Source organism: Bubalus bubalis, chromosome 16 (assembly GCF_019923935.1).
Source record: "Bubalus bubalis isolate 160015118507 breed Murrah chromosome 16, NDDB_SH_1, whole genome shotgun sequence".
Taxonomy (NCBI): Eukaryota; Metazoa; Chordata; class Mammalia; order Artiodactyla; family Bovidae; genus Bubalus; species Bubalus bubalis.
Genome location: NC_059172.1, coordinates 23,570,377 through 23,596,252, shown reverse-complemented (window position 1 = coordinate 23,596,252; position 25,876 = coordinate 23,570,377). Strand labels below are relative to the sequence as shown.

The 25,876-nt window shown below is 41.2% G+C and overlaps 1 protein-coding gene across 2 annotated transcripts in view; it reads right to left on the bottom strand.

The window, feature by feature from the left end:
- The window catches only part of MPPED2 (metallophosphoesterase domain containing 2), a 209,231-nt gene that overhangs the window by 126,076 nt on the left and 57,279 nt on the right, over positions 1-25,876 (bottom strand). The gene's annotated exons all lie outside the window — the stretch shown is intronic.

Sequence of the window (25,876 nt, the reverse complement as noted above, 5' to 3'; positions counted from 1 at the left end):
ATAAAGAAGTGTGATTAAAGAAAAAGAGTCAAAATGCATCTGCTGTGGTTGAAGAAAGCTTGAAGGTGGGGTGAGAGAGAGAGTTCTGCACCACCCTGGTCCCTCTGCTAGCCCCTCGCTGCCCTAGAAGTCAGAGTGTGCACATCCTTTCATTATTACAAGGTCTGAGATAGTCACTCTAGGCCAGTGGCTCCCAAACCTGTCTGATGTCTTAAATTATGCAGGGAGTTTTTCAAAAAATCAGATTTCAGGTTTCCTCCTGGAGAGTCTGATTCTCTAGGTCTGAGTGGGCCATGTTCTTAAGGAAAAATATTCTTTTTTTCTCACATTCACTTCTTCTCTGCATCTTCCAGCAAATAGGTAAGATCTCAGTGGACAACATAAGGGGTAATGGAGGCTTCTTGTCCTAATTTCGTTCTGGTTCAGAGGGAGAGGGAGTCCTTAGTCTACCCAGGACTCAGGCTAATTCACCTATAAAAGGAATTGACAGGCTTCCCAGGTGCCACTACTGGTAAAGAATCCACCTGCCAATATAGGAGATAGAGGAAAGAGACGTCGGTTCAATCTCTGAGTCAGGAAGATCCCCTGGAGAAGGAAACAGCAACCTACTCCAGTATTCTTACCTGAAAAATCCCATGGATAGAGGATCCTGGGGAAACCTCAGTCCATAGGATCTCAAAGAGTATACATGACCGAGCCCACTAACGGCGTTGGGCTCAAAACCACCAGAACTGAACAATAATATCATTTGTTTCTTTGTTTTTGTTCTTGCTTGTTCTTTTGTTGGTGCCTCTGCCAGGCCCTGCTGCTATGCAGGTCTCTTTTACTGAGGATTTAACAGGCATCCTTGTCACCCTATATTAGTGGGTTCAGGTTCTAACCAAATGTCTTTCCATCTCTTGATGACCAATCAATGGTGACAACTAACTCATTTGGATTATTAAAAGGATGCTTCCGATGCTATTGTTAGGAATCTTGACATGCCAAGTTTAGATGGGTAAGAGAGAAAGAAGATTAAGTTACTCTGAAAAGCCAGCCATCAAAAACAGTGCACAATTATGAGTGGAGCCTCACAAAGTTTTGGAATCTGACTATATAACAGGGATCTTCCTTCTGAACATCATTTCTGCTGGAAAGGGGCACAGACGACTAGAAGTCAATCATCCTGTTTATCATATGGGGCCTGGTAGCTGCTTGATGGGAAGGGCAAGAGATGAAATAGAAGAAAGAAAAGAGAAAAAAAATCAAAGGAAAAGAGAAAAGTAAAACACTTCACAATAAAAACAGGAAACAGGTGATAGGCATGATATTTTAAGTGTTATGCAAGGCTGTCTCAGTCATCAGCCAAACCATCCACAATGGCTACCTCCTGAATTACAAAAAGTAGCACAGACAGGATAAACTCTATTCGAGGAAAACAGTAGGTGACCTCTCAAAGTGCCATCCAAAGATCCTTCTTTATTTGACTCATAAAGCAGACACTTTTGATGGTCTATTCAAATCTTCACCCTAGCTTTCCACAATAGCAGAGCATCCAATTTTGTTCATATATTCATTCCCCTCAACTACCCTTCTCCAAAGCCACATGCTCAAGAAAGGCAGGCCTATTCTTAGAAGACCCAGGCAAGTGGACCTTGATTAATCATTAATTCTATTTTCCTTGCCAGTGATTGGTTGAAACAGGTGCATGTCATCCAGTCCTAGTCAATGAGACAAGAGGGGCAATCTGCTGATGAACTGCTGGGAAATGGTCACCACCTGTACAAAGAGAATACAAAAAAGGAATGGCCTTCTTTTTCCTCTGAACACTGTCATGACTTTATGCCTTCATACTATGCCTGTTACTTCAACAGTCACTCACCAAACTTAGTAGCAAGACTAATAACATAAGAGAAGTAGAGAAAGGAGGATTAAAAGAATTCATGAACTATCAGATCCTGAAAATACTTTACTCCCAGCCTTCTTGCTATATGAGATTAACAAACCCCTTGTTGTTTAAGCTATTTTGTTTCTTGCAGCCAAAAGCCTCCCAATTCAACTCACTATGAATAATGTTTTTCACAAACAATACTATTTGTATACCTTCCATCCTTTCTAAGAACAGTCTAGTAAGAGATCCTGATTCATGATTTGCTGCCTCTGGCAAGGTTACTCAGAACCCCTCAAAATCAAATGATGATGACCATTATGAGGCTTAGAACTCACAGCACACACACCCTCTATTGGGTACTGCTCTAAAAACCTTTATACATTAACCTACTTAATACTTACAACAACCATATGAAGTGAGAACTATTATCCCCTTTTACAGATGAGGTAACTGAATGGAACAGAGACCACAATGGAAAAGAATGGCCTATTGTTAAGGGTGATGAGAGCCTGTGGAATACATCCCTGACCTTGACCATGAACCACTATCATAAGCAGGAATGGTGTCACTGGAGTGGCTGAAGAGCCACACAAGAGTTCATTAAGACTCAGGTTATTCATGGGACTTCTCTGGTGGTCCAGTGGTTAAGACTCCACATTCCCCATGCAGGGGGCACAGGTTCGATCCCTGGTAGGGGAACTAAGATCCCACATGCCAAAAGGCGTGGCCGAAAAAAAAAAAAAAAAGGACTGCAGTCATTCAGACTCACCAATAGAGAATCTGATTCCATAGGTCTGAACTAGATTCCAGGAATCTAAATTTTTATCCACCTACCTGGGACATTCTGATAAGCAGTTAGTTTTAGGAGATAGGGAACTAGAGAAAAGTGAGCTGCCCAAGATTTGGGAGACATAATAGGATATACTGAGTTAATCTAACTCCTTTACAGATAAGTATGCAAAAAGCTAAAAAATTAACTCCCATTAGTGATTAGATAACTTTGATTCTTCATAGATTAAAATCATAAGCCAAAGTTAATTTACTTCCTAAATCCTATAGGATACAGTCTTTTGTGTTTTGTCTTCCTGATTGCCTGATTCACATACTAGCCCCAGCTCGCCCCCAAATATGCCAAGAACCTCTTCCAACAGTCATGGAACTGCCCACAATGTGAAAGAAAGTTTAAAAAATCCCATCAAGCCAAGTCACAGTCATTTCAGGGACTTTCTAATAGACATACTTGAAAGTTTGGATTGGTCAGAGTTAAATTAAGCAGGCATATACTTTCACTATGGCAATTCTCTGTCTGCCACGGTCAGAGAGCATGAATTTGATGAAAGATGAATGACACTAAGCCAGGATCTGAAAACACATGGTGTGTGGGTAACCAACCATCTTCCCATCCTATGAAACGGAACAAACATTGCTAATTGATCACAACTTCTGAGTCCGGATGTGGCATGAAGATGCTTCTCAACAAAATGCTTCAGGGCTGAAACTCCCTAAGAACATGGATACAAATTAAGATCTTTTATAGCTAGAAGAAAACAAGATGTGAAAATATTACGTGTTCATTTCCCATATACTCTTCTGGTGCATCCAAGTCTCATTATTATTATAGCTCCTCGTTTCTTGTTGGATAAATGTTTGCTGAATTTAATTTAGTTTTTTCCTACTCCTTCAGCCAACAGATTTAGCATTTCTCTAACACAAATATTAAACTCAGCAGAGCCCATGAAGCACTGGAACCAAAGCAGTTAATTAGCGAGTCACCAAGACTGGAGCAAGAAGCAGGAGGCACGGCTTAGGAAGCTGCCCATTTTTCTTGTAATAAAGAAAATAAAGACAGTAATTCTAAGAACATTTATTAACCCCTCAGTATGGGTAATTGCCATCAGATGTGGGTCTGTCAGTCTTGCATTAACATAAGCTACCGCATCTTGGTTTTCAATGGCACAGTAATGCCTATGATACTGCGGATTAAGTGCTAACGCTGGAGTTTTGAGAACCAAGCCCTGCGTCCAGCAAATGCTTTTAAAAGAATTTCACCCTCAATGTTTGCTTGCCCAGAAGAAACTCATTTTATGTTTAAAAAAGAGCAGGAAAGAAAACAAGGAGGCATTCAATTGAGCAAGCATTTTCTTAACTCATTTTAAGATAATCTCTTGCATTCACCAACAATTTCTCCAACGGGTGGAACCACAGTAAGAGATTCTGTGTGGTTCGGCTGTATGTTCCACTCTACAATACATTGGTGTACGACCTAAAATAATGAAATAGCGATAAAAAAAAAAAAAAAAAAAGAAAGGCTGTATAATAGTCAGGACACGCCAACCAATTTTAAATTGAATTACACAGCCTGCTAATCTTTATGATGGGATAAAATTTCTTTCAACATTATGCATTATACTAAAATTTGTGGCACCTCCCCCTCCCCACTGCTTGAGCTAAGAGCCCCCCACACATACCTCCTCAACGATAAAGCGTCTCTTCAACCCCAAAAGCATTGTTCCTGCTGACTGCAAAGGCAGGGCACGGCTTGTGCAAGATTTCATTTTTATAGCTATTGTTAGTTGGTGTACATCTATATCTCACACCAGAATATATACAAACAATATTACGAACACCAGGCCTATTTTCCTAATACCACAAGCACACATTAAAAAAAAAAAAAAACAGATGGATTCAAATGTACACAGGTGATGGAAGAGATTTTTAAAACCAACCCTATCGAGAAGCTTTGTTAAATTTTTAAAAAGGACACGCAGAACCCTGCATACTGCATATTTGATAAAGCAAGCACACTTCAGAAACTGTGACCTATCCAAGTCTAGAAGTAGTTCTAACCCTTTTGAAGGTTGAGGATGCCTGGGTAGCTGAGTTCTTGCTCATTTGTTATGCTTCTCTCACTCTGTAGGTGATGGAGCAGAGTGCTTATGTGAGGAGAAAGAGCACGTTCTATAATCATGGACAACTTCAGATGTCACCTGCTCTAATGCCGACAAAGAAAACTAAGAGAGGGCGACAAGAATTGCCTTAACACGTTTCTTGATCCTTCTTCTTCCTGTCATGGGAAACGAGCTTCCAAACTGACCTTATTAAAACCACATATAAAGTACCTCTAGGAGACATGCATGCATCTTCACATGCTCAGTAGTGTCTGACTCTTTTCGACTCCATGGACTGTAGCCCACTCTGTCCATGGGATTTTCTAGGATACCTGACTCTTATTAAAACTCTAGCTCCTTTCAGACACGCCAGACAATGCAATCTTACTCTGGCATGCATCTGATTTATGTATTATAAAATGAAAGACACACCCAGATACACTGACACGTGAACATACATGTGCTCCTTATCACTGAGCTGTATCTGTGACTTTTTTTTTTTTTACAACACTTGCAAGGCAGGCAAAGAGACCGTACGTAAGAATAAAAACCTGTAACTGAGAGCTACTGAAAAAGCATATAGCAAATTATGAGCTCACAAACAACTAAGAGAAACCGCACGTAGTTTGTTTTAGATCTTTCTAGAAATCCTAGACTCTTCTAACGGACACTTCCCGGTCCCTGAAAGACCTACACTGGCTGCTGCCCACAGCGCATTGACTGATAACAGTCACAATTACTCCTGGCGACCCCTGTCACTTCTGCTCCCCCAAACAGCATCTCACAGCCACGAGCCTTTATCCCCAAATTAATTTATGTACTTTTTACCATAATTACCTAATGCCATTGTATATTCTTTAAGATGACTAAATATGAACTTTAAAAGACTGTATCATTTGTCACTGCATAAAGAGCAAGTGAAACCAGTCTAAAGGTGAGGGAGGGGCTTCCCTGGCAGTCCAGTGGTAAAGGTTCCAGGCTTCCACTGCAGGGGATGTGGGTTCGATCCCTGCTTAGAGAACAAAGATCCTGCCTGCCACACAGGGCGCCCCAAAAAATATACAAAAAAGCAACAACAACAAATTTTAAGTGAGACAAAAAGAATCATAATAATCTAGAAGTACTCTGCACCCAGATTGTTTTGCAAGTAAGTTTTCGTTCTTAGTCACCCATAAATAAAATGGAAACATAATAAATATGACACATTTTAGATAAAGGTGATAAATCGTATGTGTGATTTACCCAAGGAAGACGGTGCTGATCTTCAATCACCATATTTGTATTCAAAGAAAAGATTTTGGACACGGTGATTAGAGATCAGAAGACTGGGCAAAACCTGAACATCTGTATGTTTAAGTTAAAATAAAAGTATTTACCTACATGCTTATCACCACTATAGTTTCCTGCTTTAGCTGACGTTTTGATTAACTGCACACTTTCTAGTCTCCATCACACTAGACAAGAGGGCTGTAGCTGGAGTAGAAACTGTACTTGCAAACAGCTGTGAAGGTGGGAATGACAACCTTCCCTACCCGTAACCTTCACATGGCCTTTGCAAGGAACAAAACATCCAGACCTATATCTGCACTACAGAAGGCATACATGTATTTTGGTTTCTACTTATTTTTATAGGAGAATCATAACTTTCCTCATTTTCACAGCTCTACATATTCAAGTTTAAAGATCCATTTGTCCACTCAAATATAAATCATTTTTAGGCTTTGTGTTACACTGATTTGTAAATCCAGGTCTTCTGCAAAGGAAGGATTCATAAAATGAAGCATATGAATCTATGCAAATATCAGCTTGGTTTCCTAAATCCCCAAGAAACTCACCAAGTACAGCCTATTCACCTAGTATTCCTCATGGATGTGAGAGTTGGACTATAAAGAAGGCTGAGTGCCAAAGAACTGATTCTTTTGAATTGTATTGCCAGAGAAAACTCTTGAGAGTCCCTTGGATTGCAAGGAGATCAAACCAGTCAATCTTAAAGGAAATCAACTTTGAATATTTGTTGGAAGAGCTGATGCTGAAGCTAAAGATCCAATACTTGGGCTACCTGATGTGAAGAGCTGACTCACTGGAAAAGACCCTGATGCTGGGAAAGATTGAGGGCAAGAGGAGAAGGGGCCTACAGAGGATGAGAATGGTTGGGTAGCATCACCAACTCAATGGACATAAGTTTGAGCCAATTCCAAGAGACAGTGAAGGACAAGGAAGCCTGGCATGCTGCAGTCCATGGGGCCTCAAAGACTCGGACACAATTTAGCAACTAAATAACAATAAACTTTAGTCCAATCACTAGGACTACCACCATCATCATCACTAAGACTGTTATACAGATTTTACAACTTTACTTTACAATTTCAAAAGTAAATGATAAAGGAAAATAAATGCCTAGGGCTTTGATACAGACAGGCACTGAATCTCAAATGGCTGTGTAATGTGAAATAATTCAGTCTATAAGGAAAGAGGAGAAGGCAATGGCACTCCACTCCACTACTCTTGCCTGGAAAATCCCATGGATGGAGGAGCCTGGTAGGCTGCAGCCCATGGGGTCGCTAGAGTCGAACACAACTGAGCGACTTCACTTTCACTTTTCATTTTCATGCACTGGAGAAGGAAATGGCAACCCACTCCAGCGTTCTTGCCTGGAGAATCCCAGGGACGGGGGAGCCTGGTGGGCTGCCGTCTATGGGGTCGCACAGAGTTGGACACGACTGAAGCAACTTAGCATAAGGAAAGAACTAACAGTCTCATTCTCAATATTTTCAGAGAAATCAAAGCTTGGAAGTTGTATACTTTATACCAGATGTCTGTCTTCACAGGCAAGTCTAGTCTCCTCAAAATAAAAAGTTAACCTTCCAACCTTATTTTCAAACAAAGGGGAAAAATACAAAGTAGAGAATAAGTGAGATTCACATCAATGGCAGAAAGAAGGGAGACAATACATTTTAATGCACTTTATCCTGAAATGAGAAGAAAAAAATGTGCTGTTTCTTTCCTGCTCTTGAAATTTCAATAGAATTTTAAAAACACCAGGAAAAAAAAGAGGTTTATTTCAGTTTCATAATGCACACAACACTTGCTGCGATAACATCTAAATCTGGCAGATCAATAATGCATGTTACAGTTAGCTGCTTAATTATTCATTTTGGATATAACCAAGTAGGTTTTAAAACAAATGTGGAAAGAGCTAGAAAGGACAGGTAGTGCAGTCAAAAAGAAAAGTTTCTCCCCAACATAATTCTTATCTGAAAGATCATAAAAGTCTCCTCCAGTTTTCAAAATTAGAAAAAGATATGTTGATTAAGAACTTTATATTTTTTACAATTACATGTGTTTTATGAACCACTATAACTGCTAAAATCAAATGTCTTAAATCCTCCATTTCAAAATACTGTACATAAAAATGGCATATATTACATTACGAAAGGTCACAAAGTGACAAACAGAAGTAAATTCGAGTCTAAAAACATTAACCAAAGATAGGTAATAAAGATGAAAAAAGCAAACAAGGAAAACATTCATCGGGGAGCAAGTCAAAATAGAAGACTAACTGAAGGCTGCTGTATGTGGCTGCAAAGGTTGCTGACTGCCAAAGAGCAGCAGCCACGGGGGTGAGTGGGAGCTGTATGCGCTTCAACAAGCATGTACCTACTGGGTTCAGGAGTCGCCTCTTCACACTTTATGCAAAAACACTTTATGGGCAAGCAATATTCCTAATCAGGCATAACATATTGGAAAAATTGAAAAAGTTTTAAATGAAAATGCAAACTACTCCCACTTCTTTCTCCAAGTAATAAAGTAGAAAAACAACAAGAAGAATAAATAAAAACACAACCAGTTGTTCGGATCTGAGTTTCAAAATGAATCGCACCCCCTTTTAGGCTGAATGATGAATATTGCTCATCAACCATCTTTGTAGGAACCTTTCCACTGAGAGCTCTGAATTGCACCTTCCGGTTTCTACCAGGACTAACTTAGCCACGCCAGAAACACACGGAGAACCTGGGTGCTCAAACTTCCAGTACCATTAGCCAGGTTATCAAAGCTATTTTGAGCTCACTCTGTCACATTCTAGCCAGCAGTCCAAGAGCCTTCCATCAAACAAATCTAATGGATTTGACATTTATTAAGGATCTCACTAATTTTTAAAATTAAGTACCAGGCAGCATCTCTTGGACCAAAAAAAACAAAAAAAGCCAAAAACTGTTAGATAACTCTCTAAAGTAAACATATTTTCCAGTCTTTGATAGTATAGTGTAAAAACTAGAAATGAAAGAAAGGTAACATCACTCAGCTCCCCACCACGAGTCTCTAGGATCCTGGGGGCCCACCCTCCCCCAATGCATGGAAGAAAGCAGCACTCAGCACGGATGCTGCCTCTTAGAATCTGGAGATCTGTGTTATGGTAGGTGCAGATCAAGAAGAGCTTGAGATCAAGAAGAACTTTTTTGCCATTTGCAGCTACAGGGATGGACCTAGAGACTGTCATACTGAGTGAAGTAAGTCAGACAGAAAAAAAGAAATATCGTATGATATCCCTTAAATGTGGAATCTAAAAAGAAATCATACAAATGAACTTACTTACAAAACAGAAACAGGCTCACAGACTTAGAGAAGGAACTTATGGTTACCAGGGGGAAAGAACAGCGCGAACGGATAGTTAGGGAGTTTGGAATGGACATGTACACTCTGCTATATTTAAAATGGATAAACAACAGGACCTACTATAGCACTAGGAACTCTGCCCAATGTTATGAGGCAAACTGGATGGGAGGGGTTTAGGCAGAGAATGGATACACGTATATGTATGGCTGAGTCACCTAAAACTATCACAGCATTGTTAATCAGCTATGCCCCAATACAAAAGAAAAGGTTAAAAACATAAAAAAAGAGTCTCCTCTTTGTACATTTGCTCAGAGGATCAAATGAAATAAATGTGCTCCCAAAATACCTGCAGTGCATGGCATCTTGTTAGTTAATATACAACTTTTTATTACATTAGTTAGAAATGTAGGCATGCTGCTGCTGCTGCTGCTAAGTTGCTTCAGTCGTGTCCGACTCTGTGCGACCCCATAGACAGCAGCCCACCAGGCTCCACCGTCCCCGGGATTGTCCAGGCAAGAACACCGGAGTGGGTTGCCATTTCCTTCTCCAATGAAATGTAGGCATAGATAGACTAATTTTATAGGGTCAAATTTCCTTTATAACCTCCTCAATCCTTTAGGGTAAGAAAGTGGGAAACAGCATTTTGATTTAGTCTGATTTGGCTTGGTTTTTACTAACTGCAAGGCATGATTCTGGATTGGATCCTTGAATGGGAAAAAAAAAATGCTATAAAGGACATTGCTAGGACAATTGACAAAATCTGAAAAAAAAAGTCAGAGTAAATAGTAGAGTTGTATCAATTTACATTTGATTTTGAAAACTGCAGTGGCTTATTGTAAATGAATAGCCATGTTTTCAGGAAAGTCACTGAAATATATTTAAGGGGCCTGATGTCTGTAGCATACTCTCAAATGCTTCAGAAAAAGGCAGGTATAGAACGAATGATAAAGCAAATGAGGCAAAACACTAACAATTGGGTAATCTGGGTGGAGGGTACATGGGAATTCATTGCACTATTCTTGCAACTTTTCTGAAAGAAAGTGAAAGTTGCTTAGTCGTGTCCAACTCTTTGCATCCCCATGGACTATACATACAGTCCATGGAATTCTCCAGGCCAGAATACTGGAGTGGGTAGCCGTTCCCTTCTCCAGGGGATCTTCCCAACCCAGGGATAGAACCCAGGTCTCCAGCATTGCAGGCAGATTCTTTACCAGCTGAGCCACCAGGGAAGCAACTTTTCTGAAATGTGATTCAAAATAAGAAGTATATAAATATTCATTGAAAAAATGATTAAGCACACTGGGCCACCCACTGGTGTGAGAAGTGCTGTCTACACCTTAATGGCCCCTCTGGTGCTTCACCTTGGACTCCACTCCACCTTCCACTCCCTAGGCTATTGGCCTGCCCCATGTGAAGTAGTAACTTAACTGAATTATGTGGACAACGCTATAATTATGTCCTCTTCTCATCTTCTTTGCACAACTCAAAGTGAGCATGTGTGGGGTGAGCTAATGATTTGCTGTGTTATCTCTGATGAGTACTATATTATTTGCATCATAATATTTTCATTTCTTCCTCCTGCACAGAATGCCACATTGACAGCAAGGTCAGCTAAGTTACTATAAGGGATTTTTAATGAAAACAATTATAAATTTAAAATAACTGTGTTTAAAGCATTTAACAGTCACTAGGGTCAAGTGATTACAGCAGTTACAAGACCCATGGGACATGTTCACACCAAAACAAAGTGAATAAATTACCTCAGCTGGCGCATGTAATCACTAAGTGACCACAGGGGTCAGGCAGAGTGAAACCCTGAAGACTCTCACGCAAAACCAATAATGAAAATTTATCAGTCAAAGGGGGAGACGGAGGATGTCAGGAATTAGTGAGTCGAGTGATAGACTAAAAGCAGAACTGACTCTCCCTGCAGCTTTAGGGCCACGAAAATGACAGTCAAAAACCCAGGGGACAGCTGGAGAAAGATTCCAGGAAACAATATGCAGACGGGCTGGGAGGAGGTGAGAGAGCTGAACTGGAAATGATCTATGCAGCCTCAGTAAGTTCAAACCCAGGGTTACTCTGGGACAAGGATGACTATCTTCACCCAGAAACCTGTGGTGGGGTCTGGAAATGCAGCATCTGGAGCTTTCCGATGTAAGAATGTGATGTTAAAAATAAAATGATCATCTCTAACATTTACAGGGCACTTAACATCTTCTGAGGATGTTCCTCAAACATCACCTTCACATCTCAATTTCTCCTTGTTGGAGAAATGTGGTGGCCGGACACCAGGGAAGCAACGCATTTTGTCCACAGAAGTCCAACTAGGAAGTGAAGACACCAAAGCTTTTACTGAAGAGTTCTTATTTGCCAAAGACGCCTCTAGAAATATGCTCTTAGGAGACTCACAATCAAAGAGGAGATACGGGATTTCCCTGGTGGTCCAATGGTTAACAATCCACCTTGTGATTCAGGTTTGATCCCTGGTCAGGGGACTAAGATCCCACATGCCCTGGAGCAATTAAGCATGCGCCATAGCTAGAGAGCCCGCCTGCTACATCTACTGAGCCTGCATGCCACAACCAGAGTGTGCACCGCAACTAAAGATCCTGCATGCCTCAACTAAGACACGACACAGTCAAATAAATAAATAAATTATATATATATATATATATTTTTTTTTTTTTTTAAGGGGAGAGCAGCAGCCCTAGAGTAACGTGTGCTAACAGAATGAACACCATACAGAGCGCAGGCAAGGATGACAACCAATTGGAAAGGCAGGGCCAATTTCATAACAGAGGTAACCTTTGAATCGGGCCTTAAAGAATGAATAAAGAATTCACAGAAGAAAGGCCACAAGATGGGCAGGCAGGCAGCGGGACCCACAGGAGCAAATATTGAGTTATTTAGCAAAACTGTGCTGAAGGCTTACTATGCACGCGGCCCCGTGCTTGCGTCATCGCTGGCGAGGGGCAGACAGGCACACTCGTGCTGTCATGGCACCTCCTCTCCTTCCACCACCCACCCACTCAGCGTACCTGTGCTCAGCAGCTCCTGTGTGTTAGGCACTCTATGCATATAGAGGATACAACAGTGGTAAATGGGGCAAGTCCATACGCTCATAGAGCTCTCATTCAGTGGAGGAAGACTGATGATTAACAAGAAGACACAGAATAGGAAAAAATAAGATCTCACCAAGGAGGTGGCATTTGAGCAGAGACTGACAAATCCAGGAAATGGATAAGGTGGGAACGACTTTGGACCAGAATGTTTGCTGTGGCTGGAGGACAAGCAAAGGAGAAAAGATAGGACATGTGCCCAAAGGGCTAAAGAGAGAGTGGAGAGAAGTATGTTGGAGAAGGAAGCTGGGCAGATAGACTGGACCAGCTCACGAAGAGTCTTGAATGTCATGACAAACTTTATTCCATCAGTTAATGGTTCCTAAAATGCATTCCAGAAAATATTAGTCTGATGGGATAATTCATGGGAAAAGGGTCCTATGCCTCCACTGTATCTATAAAAATGGTGATAAGAGCATGGACCCACCAGGATGTTGTGAGGATTAAATGGGTTAATTCTTGTAGAGGGTCAAGCAAATATGAGTACTCAGAAAGTGTTATTAAACTATTCCAGGAAAACGAATGGTAGGCTGAGCCTAGGCAGTTATTTTAGATACAAAAGACACTCAAGAAAGTAAACTGACAAACATAGTCATATTTAGATAGAGGCGGTTTAGGCGCCTGGATAAATGGTCATGAGAATCAGAAGGAGAGTTCAGGAAAATGAGCAGTATTTGGAGAAGACAGAAATTCAGTGTGAGTTGTACTGGTTTTGAAGAATCTTATGTACCTTCTACCGTCCGCAGCAAAATGCCTAGTCTCCAGTTAGATGCAAGTATCTGGAGAGAGATTAAGAGAGAATCAGGACTCCAATCCACAAATAAAACCTCAAAGAATAAGAATAATCCCCCAGGTTCTGATATGTAGAAATAGTGTACGATGAGAAATGGCATCACATGCAGGCAGAAGATAAAGCCCCTAGTCCTGTGAAAAATCAGGTAAGATGTTTAAACTCCCTGAGTTCTAGCTGCCTAATTTATAAAATCAGGGAAGTAATACTGACCCTCAAAGGCTGGATGCTGAATGCAGCAACATTGCTCTCGTTCCCTTCTGCATTCTCGGCGTTTTTCGCAAAGCAGGAACTGGTCCAGAGTAATGCTGAGCTCACAGGTAAAAATCTTTTGAGGAAGAAATCCCTTCACACTCTGGGATATAAGGATCCTGGCTCCAGGATTTAGGTTTGTAACATTTAGGGACTCCAATCTTCCTTCTTGGGCCAGATGGTTTGGAAAAGTCGAGGACATTTTTATTTCCAAAGAGCTCATTTTTAATTTATTTATTTTTAATAGTGGTACAATTTTCAGACGGAAAAATGTGAAAAGATTCCCCCTTTTCAGTAAAGTGTCTGCTGCTGCTGCTGCTAAGTCGCTTCAGTCGTGTCCGACTCTGTGCGACCCCATAGACAGCAGCCCACCAGGCTCCGCCGTCCCTGGGATTCTCCAGGCAAGAGCACTGGAGTGGGTTGCCATTTCCTTCTCCAATGCATGAAAGTGAAAAGTGAAAGTGAAGTCGCTCAGTCGTGTCTGACTCTTCACGACCCCATGGACTGCGGCCTACCAGGCTCCTCCGTCCATGGGATTTTCCAGGCAAGAGTACTAGAGCGGGGTGCCATCACCTTCTCAGAGTAAAGTGTCTACCTGGCTGTTAAAGTAATGATTATATACGTCTTGGCCATGTATATTTCTCTTGAGGCGATGGGGACATTTCAGCAAAGGAGGAAGCAAAAAGCTTTAGAATTGAAGGTTGAGAGTGGGGACAACGTCCAGGGACTTTAGTTCTTGTCTCAGCTCCTGGATTGGCTCATGGTATGACCCCAGTCTGTCCTTCTACTTTCTCGATCTCCATCCATCCATCAGCAAGACAGGGAAAATACTGTCTGCCCATACCAACTTCCCTGGACCATTATAAGCATTAATGATCTAATATACTCAAAGGTACTTTGAGTCCTCTGGAGGAAAGGTGTCATATAAATTAGAGGCAGTATAATTAATGTAATTTAAGAAAATAGCTGGCCATAACAGAGAGGATTAGGTTCACACGGATCACAAACGACCCAGTCTTTGTGTCCTGAGGTCACTGACAATCCTTTCTAATGTAACAAAACCCAATCTTTCTTATTTGAACATATGCAACTGTTTGGGGTTTCTTTTTAAAGTACTTTATTTAATTCTATATCAAACTTAACTATACTTGAATGTCAATTTTGTCTTTATTGGGAAAATGTATATACATATTTACATATGAGTTAAATCATGAAGTAATTAACTTAGGATAAAAGATTCTTCCATAGAAAGCAGGAGAAGTAAATAGTAAGCATGAATCAACTGTTATTTGGATTAAGTAGATACTCATTCTATACTATTACAGACAGGAAAACAGGATGTCTATATCCACCCAATAGACTATATAGATAACGTGCAGACACTTTTATTCTAGAATCTCATACTAAGGGAAAAAACTTAGATAAATTACTTAGAAAGAGAAGCTATGAATAAATTTAAATAGAAAGAGAAACTATCAAATACACTATAACTCTAACATGATAAGTGGGAAAACCAAACTATGAATCAAAAGTTGAAGAGTATCCACATGTGAGATACTGTTTTTGTGAACAAACTAAAGATTAAGAACCTTCTTGGAGAAGGAAATGGCAACCCACTCCAGTGTTCTTGCCTGGAGAATCCCAGGGATGGGGGAGCCTGGTGGGCTTCTGTCAATGGGGTTGCACAGAGTCGGACACGACTGAAGCGACTTAGCAGCAGCAGCAGCAATAACCTTCTTTGATATTAACTCTAAACAGTAAGAGTCATGGAATTCTAGGCTCTTACACACTCTCCTCTATAAATCATGGGAAAAGTCATCTTGTTTGCCCTCTCTTAAAGCCTCTTACCTTGACCTCATTATTAGAGATGACTATTAAGTGGTCATAAAGTTATATCACTATAAACATTTCAATGAGGCTCCCCTGCTCAAGTTATTCCTGAAATTTTCTTCTGGAAACTCCTAAGCACTTTACTAGAAAGCAATTGCCATTATGTCGCATCATTGTTTTGTTCTTATTTTTTATCAAGGTGTAATTGATATATATCAGTTTAAGGTGTACAACATAATATATTCAATATTTGTATACACTGCAAAATGACCACCTCAGTAAGTCTAGTTAATATCTTCAAGTCAGTTCAGTTCAGTTCACTCAGTCGTGTCCAACTCTTTGCAACCCCATGAATCGCAGCACGCCAGGCCTCCCTGTCCATCACCAACTCCCAGAGTTTACCCAAACTCACGTCCATCGAGTTGGTGATGCAATCCAGCCATCTCATTCTCTGTCGTCCCCTTCTCCCCCTGCCCCCAATCCCTCCCAGCATCAGAGTCTTTTCCAATGAGTCAACTCTTCACATTGAGGTGGCCAAAGTATTGGAGTTAATATCTTAACTATACATAATTATAAGTTTTTTCCATGTGATGAGAATTTTTAAGAACTACTCTTATAGCAACTGTCAAATATGTAATACGATACTAGGATATGACTATAATATATACTACTACACTTTCACTATAGCATATATATCATAAACTATAGTCACCATGCTGTTCGTTAAAACCCATGACTTATTTATTTCGTTGCCATTATGTCATGTCATTGCTTTTTATTCAAAATGGCACATTTCAACTTGTCCACTTCACAAACTCCAGTTCCTAATAATTTTGTACTGTTGAAAATAAAAAAAACAACAGAAGCCTTAAAATGTGCAAACCATGCCTGGAAAGCATTATGTGTAAGAGTTTAAAAAATAAATTAAAACCTGCCATCAATAACCTGGTTAAAGCTTAGTGTGCTGGAGTTCCTAAGACAGGAGCTAGTGGGCAGAAATGATTTTCAGAAAAAGAGATGGTGACGCTGGGGGACGGGGTTGGGGGAGACAGTGGATCAGATTCAAGGAGGCAGACAAGGGGGAGATGACAGGAGACTGAAGAGAGGGACAGGGAACGGGGAGGCCTGGCCCCCTCAGGTTGTGGTTCAAAAGTTAACTAGAATCCAAGGAGATATCTATGTGTGCTGGGTGTGGGGTGCTTGGAAAGGAGAGAGGGCCAGGTTCCTGGGGGACCAGACAGGCCATGTTGCTCATCCTTTTCTATACTCCACCGGCAGAATGGGCCACCTGCCAGAGGTCCCTGTGGCACAAGAGAATGTAAGGCTACTCTCCCTGAAGTTTTGGCATCCTGAGGAATAAAAGAAATTCACCAACAGGACAGAAAGATGGAGTCGTAGCAGCTTGGGTAGTAGGTAATATTTACTGACCATTCACTACCTGTGCAGATTGAGCACCTGTTATCAGGTACCCTCTTTAACCTCTGTGCAGTCCTTTTATGGAGAAGGCAATGGAAACCCACTCCAGTACTCCTGCCTGGAAAATCCCATGGTCGGAGGAGCCTGGTGCGCTACAGTCCATGGGGTCCTAAAGAGTTGGGCACGACTGAGCGACTTCACTTTCACTTTGCACTTTCATGCATTGGAGAAGGAAATGGCAACCCACTCCAGTGTTCTTGCCTGGAGAATCCCAGGGATGGGGGAGCCTGGCGGGCTGCTGTCTATGGGGTCACACAAAGTCGGACACGACTGAAGCGACTTAGCAGCAGCAGCCCTTTTAAGTTAGATACACTAAGCATTCATAAATCTCCTTTTACAGATGAATAAATTGAAGATCACAAAATTAACAACATTAAAACCAGGCAGATTTAAACACAGGCAGACTAGATCTGGCACTCATGCTCTTAGCCTGACAGCATACTATCTTTTCACACGTCAGTACACACACGTGCATTTATACACTACACGACAGGATGCACACCAGCTGTTAATAGTAGTTATCTTGATTTTTTTTCTGTACAATTATTTGTATCTTCTCACAATGAGTATGTAAGCTTTCACAATTAAAAAAAGAGTTGATAGTCATTTTTAAAAAGCCCGTAAAAGGTTAGAATTTTCCCCCACTGAGGATATTCAGAAATATGTGACACAAACTCTCCAATACTACTGAAAGCATGAGAAAGAAATTACAATCTTTACAGAGGGAAATTTGACAATTATGTACAAACAACCCTTTTAAAAAAACACATCATTTGAAGCAACAATTCTACTCATAGGAAGCTATCTTCTAAACTAAGGATGTTTGCAAAGAGAGAGCAAGAAAGATGTCTATCACACCAGTGCAGATAATAATAAAATATGAAAACACTGTAGGTGGCCAGTACTAATTTTTGTTGTTCTCCAGTCGCTAAGTCCTGTCCGACTGTTTGCGACCTCATGGACTGCAGCACTCTGTCCTTCACTATGTCTCAGAGTTTGCTCAAAAGCCCAGTAGTAAAGATCTGGATAAATGAGCCAGAGTGCACCCATACACTTGGGCTTCCTGGTGGCTCAGCAGTAAAGAATCAGCCTGGAATGCAGAAGACTCGAATTCAATCTCTGGGTTGGGACGATCCCCTGGAAGAGGAAATGGCAACTTCCTCCAGTATTCTTGCCTGAAGAATCCCATGAACAGAGGAGCCTAGTGGGCTACCGTCCACAGGGTCACAAAAGAGTCAAACTCAACGACTAACAGCAGTAACAGCACCCATACAGCTGTAAATACTGTGCTGTAATTTTTTAAGTTACAGGACAATATGCATTGCTCTATTAACTTTTCAAAATATTCCTTAAACAGAGATGGTGGCAAGGTCAAACGACCCTGCCATGCTCCTCTTCTTCCTTCCCATTGGCTCCCTTCCCTCCAAGGTTCCTGCTCGTCCTTGGTGGTACCAACGCCGTTCTCACCTGGTACTCCTTGTGAAGCCTGGCTTTCCATCCTGTCCCTAACCTCTTCCCCTAAACCCATGTCCTTCTAGATTTGCTCTGTTGCCCTTCTTGGTTAAGACAACATGAAATTAAACAGGGCCCTTAGAGGGAGTTTGGTGGAGGGGGCGGGGAACCTCCAATAACCATCATCCTTTTATGAAAGTCTAAAGGAACAAGAAGAACAGTTTTCAGCCATTATCACAGGATGAATAAGAAACTAAATGAAAATAGTTCTACCAGGACCCAGAACCCTAGAAACGCACTTTAAGAAATTAGTGGTGTAGCCCCTAACTACAGAGCAAGGGCCAGGGTCTCAGCACCATGAGCTGTGTACCTTCAGAAACGGGCTGCTGAAAAATGGTTACTGGGTATGTGGAGACGGACTATTATAGCAGCAGAGAACACGGATGAGGATGGTTAAAATAAAATCAACAAACTGCGCAAAGGAAAAAGAACCAGAATATTTCTTAAATAAAAACCCTTAAAGGGTAAAGACTTGCTGCTATTGAGGATATTCAAAATAGAAAAGAAAAACGTCTCAAATGCTACACATCAAATAGTGGTTACTCCAGAGGCAGCATTACATGGAGAAATGTGTATTTTCTACTTTGCACATGTTAAAAACTTTAATTTCTGTAATGTATGTGTATCTTATTTATACTGAAAGTATTCTTTTTTGGGAAAAAGTATTTTAGCCCTATTTATTGATGTGGAAAGCTGTTCATGAAATATTGTTAAGACAAAAAACAGCTTACAACAGTCTTACTCTAAGATCTCTAATTTGATAAAAAGTGCTCACATGTGTATGTGCTCATATGTATCAATAGAAAGCATTCTATATAGAATTACCCTATTCTATTCAATAGAGAACATTCTATAAAAATGTTAACAGTGGTTATCTCTGGCTATGGGTAATTTTGTTATCTTGTTTCACTTATCTCTATTTTCTAAGTTATCAGGAATGAACATGTACTACATGTATTATAATAATACAATAAATAGCCCAGGCTGTGAAAGCTTTTCCCAAAGACCAGCTCCAAAACTTCGGGCCAATAGCAGGATCACTGGAAGAGGGACACACTCTCAGTACGACTATTCTGAAAGGGGACAAAATCAATTTTAGCGTCTACGATCTGGGATGTCTGCCACAGTCACATTCGGTTATAATCGTGCCTGATACAGTGCTCCTACAAATACAAAGCACCTTCTTGAGAGTCTCAGGAGCCTCTTCATTTTTTCTTTTAGGCTTGGAGAAATGGAAACTCTGAACTATTCAACAACAACTGAGGCAGGAGAAAATTAAAAATTATAAGTTTATGGTACTAATGCTGTGTTAAAAGGGATTCGGAGTGACTAGATTGTTGTATCGGAGAAGGCAATGACACCCCACTCCAGTACTCTTGCCTGGAAAATCCCATGGACGGAAGAGCCTGGTAGGCTGCAGTCCATGGGGTCGCTAAGAGTTGGACATGACTGAGCGACTTCACTTTTCACTTTCATGCATTGGAGAAGGAGATGGCAACCCACTCCAGTGTTCTTGCCTGGAGAATCCCAGGGATGGGAGAACCTGGTGGGCTGCTGTCTATGCAGTCACACAGAGTTGGATACGACTGAAGCAACAGCAGCAGCAGATTGTTGTATATAAACTTTTAGCTAAAAGAACAGACCACCCAAGAACCCTGTCTTTCTAATTTTAATTGAGGAAACAGAACAACTACCATAAACCCCTTTTAAATATTTCTGCTCAAAGTCTCATTGAATCACTAACAGCAATCAACTGGACACATATCTTGAGGACAAAAAGGAAAAGGAAGGGCACGGCATTTTATATACAGTACAATATAAATTTAAAGTTTCAGCCGAAAGTGCAAAAAAACACACACAAAAAGCCCTGTCCTTTATGTTCATTCAAAAATCACTCAGTGTGAATCAGCTGTGTGCACTGACTGTTCCAGGCTCTACTCCGAACTGGTGCAGAAGGAGCACTCATTGGGCATGCTCTGTTGTCTTGCTGGGGACAGACAAGGAAACAAGGAAATAACAGCCATGGGAAGGGCTGCACAGAGGCCTGACCTAGTGTTAAGGGAAGAGAACCCATCATAAATGAGGAAGGAGGTCTCCTGGTCATTCCAGGAAATGGAAACAGGACTTGCAACGGGAAAGCCATGTGGAAGGACATGTGCATTTGGGGAGTGGGAAGAAAGTCAGTGTGGGTGCAGCTGGAAGGTGGGTGTGCACTCAAATGATGAGATCTCCATTTGTGTAGCCTCCAAGGGCAAAGATGCATATTCAAGAAGAAGGCTGTCACAAATATTCCAAAGATGAGAGGACACGAGGAATGAAATTGAGCGATCTGTAAAGAACATCAAAGTGGCACAGGTCAGACCACCATAGGGGCAAAGCGAAGGAAGACCATACACAACCCACTGCCTCACAAAAGGTGTCTTTAGGTATTTCAGTGGTTCCAAATTTACTAGCAATAAAAACAATAACATTTTAACTAGCAGTTAATCTATAGTTGGCAAGTTTATTTTTAAACCCTGTCTGTAAATGAGATGCATTTTTGCCAAGATAAAAAAGAAAATGCCATCACGGTTGAGTGGCTAGGACCCCAGTTCAGCTCACCAATGCCTATTCATTCATAACATCCCTGGAGCATATCTGAGCTATCACATGAATGGGGCTATAAAAATTCTTTCTTTAGGAAAGACCTATCTGCACCTTGTCCCCACAACTCTGACACATGAGCAATGCCGTAGAGCTATCTTGGGGTCTGAGTCTACATATGCATGAGCATGTATGTTTAGAGACCCCCTGGACTATAGCCCGCTAGACTCCTCTGTCCATGGGATTTCCCAGGCAAGAATACTGGAGGGGGTTGCTATTCCCTCCTTCAGGGGATCTTCCCAACCCAGGGATGGAACCAGCGTCTCCTGTGGCTCCTGCTCTGGCAGGTGGATTCTTTATCACTAAGCCACCTAGGAAGCCCTACACTTAGGTAGTTAATTTAAAAAAAACAATTCTATCCAGAATATGTTCCCTCCCAGCAGGGATCCCAAGCTCAAGGTTGGGAATAGAGAAAGACAGAACACATGTGGCAAGTGGAGTCTGATAGACTGAAAATCAAATTCTCAGGTCACCTCCTAGTTGCATGATCTTAGGTAAGTTAACTTCACCAAGGCTCAGTTTTCCTCCCAGGTAATAAACAAGCTAATAATATCTTCCTCATAAGTCACAGAAGCTATCTCACAAGTTATTTTGAGGACTGCATAAAATGATACCTGTTAATGGGGGGTGGGGGAAAAGGTACAGTGTCTAGCCCCCGCCACCCACAGACAATGTATCACTAGTTCAACCCTCTCCCGGTCCAAGTCCCAGCTTCAATGAGACCATTAATTATCTGAGCGACCTTGAGTAGTTCATACAATCTGGCCTCAGTTTCCCCTTCCATCAAATGAGGAGGCGGGACCTCCAAGTCCTCTTGCGGTTTCAACGTTTCGTCTCGCTAGTGTCACTGTTTAGAGGGGCGCCTGTCCTCAGCCTTTATTCTTATGCTTCTTCAGGCTGCCTCTTCACTCTAAATTCCTCTTAAACCTATGGAACATTATGCAAGTTAATAAATTCAGTTTCTAGTTTAAAAAAAAAAGTAAGGTGCCAGTCCTTTCTGCATGCTTAAGTTGCTCACTCGTGTCTGACCCTTTGGACTGTAGCCCGCCAGGCTCCTCTGTCCCTGGGATTTCCCAGGCAAGACTATGAGGAGCAGGTTGCCATTTCCTCCTCTGGATCTTCCCAACCCAGGGATCAAACCTGTGTGACCTGTGTCTCCTGAACTGGCAGGTGGATTCAGTCCTTTCTAGTTTCTGTCTTATGGATTCTATGCCTCTGGCTCTGCTGTCTCCCTCCACACTATCTGTTGAAAGCTGTCTACAGGCCAGGGGCTGTGTTAAGAAGGTTGCTATTTGCTGTTTTCGTCACTAAGTCACATCCAACTCTTTTGCTACCTCACGGACTGTAGCCCACCAGGCTCTTCGGTCCATGGGATTTTCCAGGCAAAAATACCGAAGTGGGTTACCATTTCCTTCTCCAGGGGATCTTCCCGACCCAGGGATGAAACACACTGTCTCCTGCATTGCAGGCAGATTCTTTACTGCTGAGCCATCACAGAAGCCATGTTAAGAATGGCACAAGCTTTATCACAGAATATATTCTCATAGCAACCATGGGGTGTATTATTATCACGCCCATTTTACAAATGAGAAAATCAAGGCTCAGGAATTTAAGCAACAAAGGCAGGGAATTCAACACAGGCTCTTCTCATTACAGGCTATACTACCTTCCCAACCTTTGGCTGTACCTAGTTTGGGTCCTATCGTCTTAGGACCCTGTGCTGTGCCTGCTTATCTCATAAATTACTTTGTATAAATAACTTTGTGTGTTCCTCCTGCCAGGTGGCGTACATACATATTAACCAGGGACCCATCATCTCTAAACCAACAGAGAACTCGTGATGGGATTCTCAGCCCCTGCAACTGGTAGGTCAGGGTGAGATTCCAGATGGGCAGAGCTTAAATACATTTCTCAAATAACAGCATAACTCAAGTCTCCGTGAAGATGCTGGAACATTTTAGTTCAAGCTCAAGTCTGCAAGCTTCCTAGGTGCCATAAGCCCACTCGTAATCACAGGATGGAAAGAAAAGGGCTCAGACACCAGGTTTACTCACTGGTTGAACTTAGGTGCATGTCTTAAACTCTCTGAGTTTCTTTTCTGCTAAAGGATCCTGGGCAAGTTAGCTCAACAGAACTCCAGATTCTTCATCTGTAAAATGGGATAACATTAGCAACTTTCGAAGGTTGGGACAAATAGAAGGTGTGCCTGGTCTGAAGCAGAAATAGCCTTTTGGGAAACTAAAGGAGTCTAGGGGATGGTCAGTTGCTGCCAAGAATCAGGGTAGTCTAGACCCAAGTAGAAAGATGGAAATCAGCGAGAGGTTCCCTGGACTCAAAGTGCCGGCCAAGTCTGTATGGACTCATGCCAGTGAAGGTTGGATGACCTATTATAGCTAAAGCTAGACTGATCTGACCCCTGACTCCACTCTGTTAGGCCACCTGGCAGCTGTTGCTGGAAACACTTTTTTCAGGTAAGAGGTTTCCAACTGAGCCAAATGGTAGCATGTAATCATATACTAACTCTCACCTTTGGAGCACCCTGAGTTTGCCAGGGTAACTGAACTATTCTGGGCTGCCCCTATGGGATTCCCAACTTCTCTTCCCTTCTACTTCAGTGGGGGTATTCCTTCAGCCTCACATTCTGCATCCCCTTCTGAGACCTCTTCCTCTTGTGTCAGGCCATCAGAAGGGAAATGGGTGAAAAGGAACTGATCTTGCAATTGGACCTCAGGATTTTATTTCTTTACTCTTTTATTTCCTCGGTTGTGGCACTTTCCCATCTAAGAAGTACATTCCTTTATAAAATCTCCCCGTGTTTACTTCCATTCCACTAAATAACTCCTCTGACCTCTTCTTATTTTTACCTTTTAAATATCTGTTGATGGTTCATTCACCACATTCCCCATTCAATTATTAATGGCCCACAAAAACTTCCAAGCTGCAATCATTTACTGATTAATCTGCACAACAAACCAGAAAGACAGGTAGTATTAATCCTTCGTTCTGCAGAGGGAAACCAAGGGGAAAAGCGAGGTTAACTCAGTTGCCCAAGGTCAGTGGCTAAACAAGATTATAACCAGGATCCATCCTGTCTTGTATTTCTTCCCACAGGCTTACTCTTTCCTTACAAATCAACATTGTCAATGCAGCAAGATCACTTCTGTGTTGATTCAGTTGTCACAGAACAGCTTGAAACTGTCAAATTCAACCCCAAATAATTCTGCCTGTGACTAGTTCATAAACACAAGTTGCTAAAAGAAAGAGGTAATAGTACTGCAAAGCAAATTCGACAGATGCGAAAGAGGAGTGAAAAGAATGGGATTACAGGCCCAGCTGTACCACAGGATAGTCTGCCCTGAGTCACTTTACTTCTCCGCATCAAAGTCACTTGTGAAAATGGGATTATGCTGAATGATGTTTAAGATATCTTGCTATTTTAAGTGAGATGACTGAGTACCTACTGAAACAGTACAAAATATAAAGCTCCAATATCCAAGATCGTGGTAAAATTGGTGTATTCGGGACACAGCTACAATCCCCTTGGGAAGCAATATGTCAATATTCAATAAGAACCGTAAATAATTCCATATCCTTTGACGCAGTAATTTCACTCACACTGTAGTTTGCCCTAAGAAGTAAATCAATGGAAACAAAAAGACATATACAAATGAAAATGCACATTTCAGTGCTAGCTTCAGAGGAAAAATTGTTATCAATTTGAAAGTTCATTTTTAGAGGACTGTCCTATTAAGTAAAAATACAGAACAATACAAATGTCACATTGCTATCAAAAAGGATAAATATGAAAATTATGCAAAATCATGTAATAGCAATACTATCAAATGAAAATAAACAATAATAGAAGAGGAAATATGTATTCTGATGTCAGCTCTATAAAAGATGGATAAAGTGCAAATCACAAGAAAACTCAAAATAGTTGTTATTCATTTATTATTTTCTAAATATTTTAACCGTTTTTAATGAATACTGTTTTCCATCAACACATACACCTTATCATTTAATCAGTTACTTCTCAAATTTTCTCAAAGCCAAAAAAATTTCTCAAGCCCTGCTTTAGTTCAATGGAAAATCAATTTTCAAGTTTCTGCCTAAATCTCCTAAGTAATTTTGGTTGGCCGACACATTATTCATGACATTATTCTTGTGGAGTGATTTCTGCCTTTTCTGTAATTCTTCAGTGTCTTTAGAGATTCTAAAATCTCACTGTAATTCCTTAGTGTCTTTAGAGATTCTAAAATCTCAGAACCCTGGCACATCCTTCCCTCACCTAAGAGGATTCTTACAAAGATTTGTCATCTAATCTTGCTGTGAATAACCCCATGATTCCCTTGTAGTGCTAATATTTGGCAACTGCCTAACCCAGGAGTCAGCATTTTTCCAGTAACCCGGACCCGTTGGGTGCCCCTACAGTAACCACAAAGTTGCCATTACCTTTTTCACACTAGTGTGTAGGGTGATTTCATAGTCCAGAGTTTTGGAGCTTTACAGTAGGATATCTTATCTTTTTCAGGGGTCTTAGGACACCCTTCTGGTTCACTTGGGAAAGCTGCCCCCCAAGCATCCCTGTGCTAAGACCTTCCTTTTAAATAAGGGCTCTGACATCCTCCTCATTCTTTAGAAATGTTCTCTTACTATCTGGGAAAGATTGCAGAGCCAATGAATTAAAAATACGATTCTAGGTCTCATGTGTGCCAACGAGTGCCCTCGTTAAGGCAGAATGAGTGAGATGAGATCGGTTTCAAAGCTTTCCATCCCTTTGCCCCAGAGCTGCCGAGGCCAGGCGCTGAAAGGATGCACAGTAAAATTAAATATCTAAAAATTCATCTTTAATTAACACAACTGGATTAAAGCTAGACAC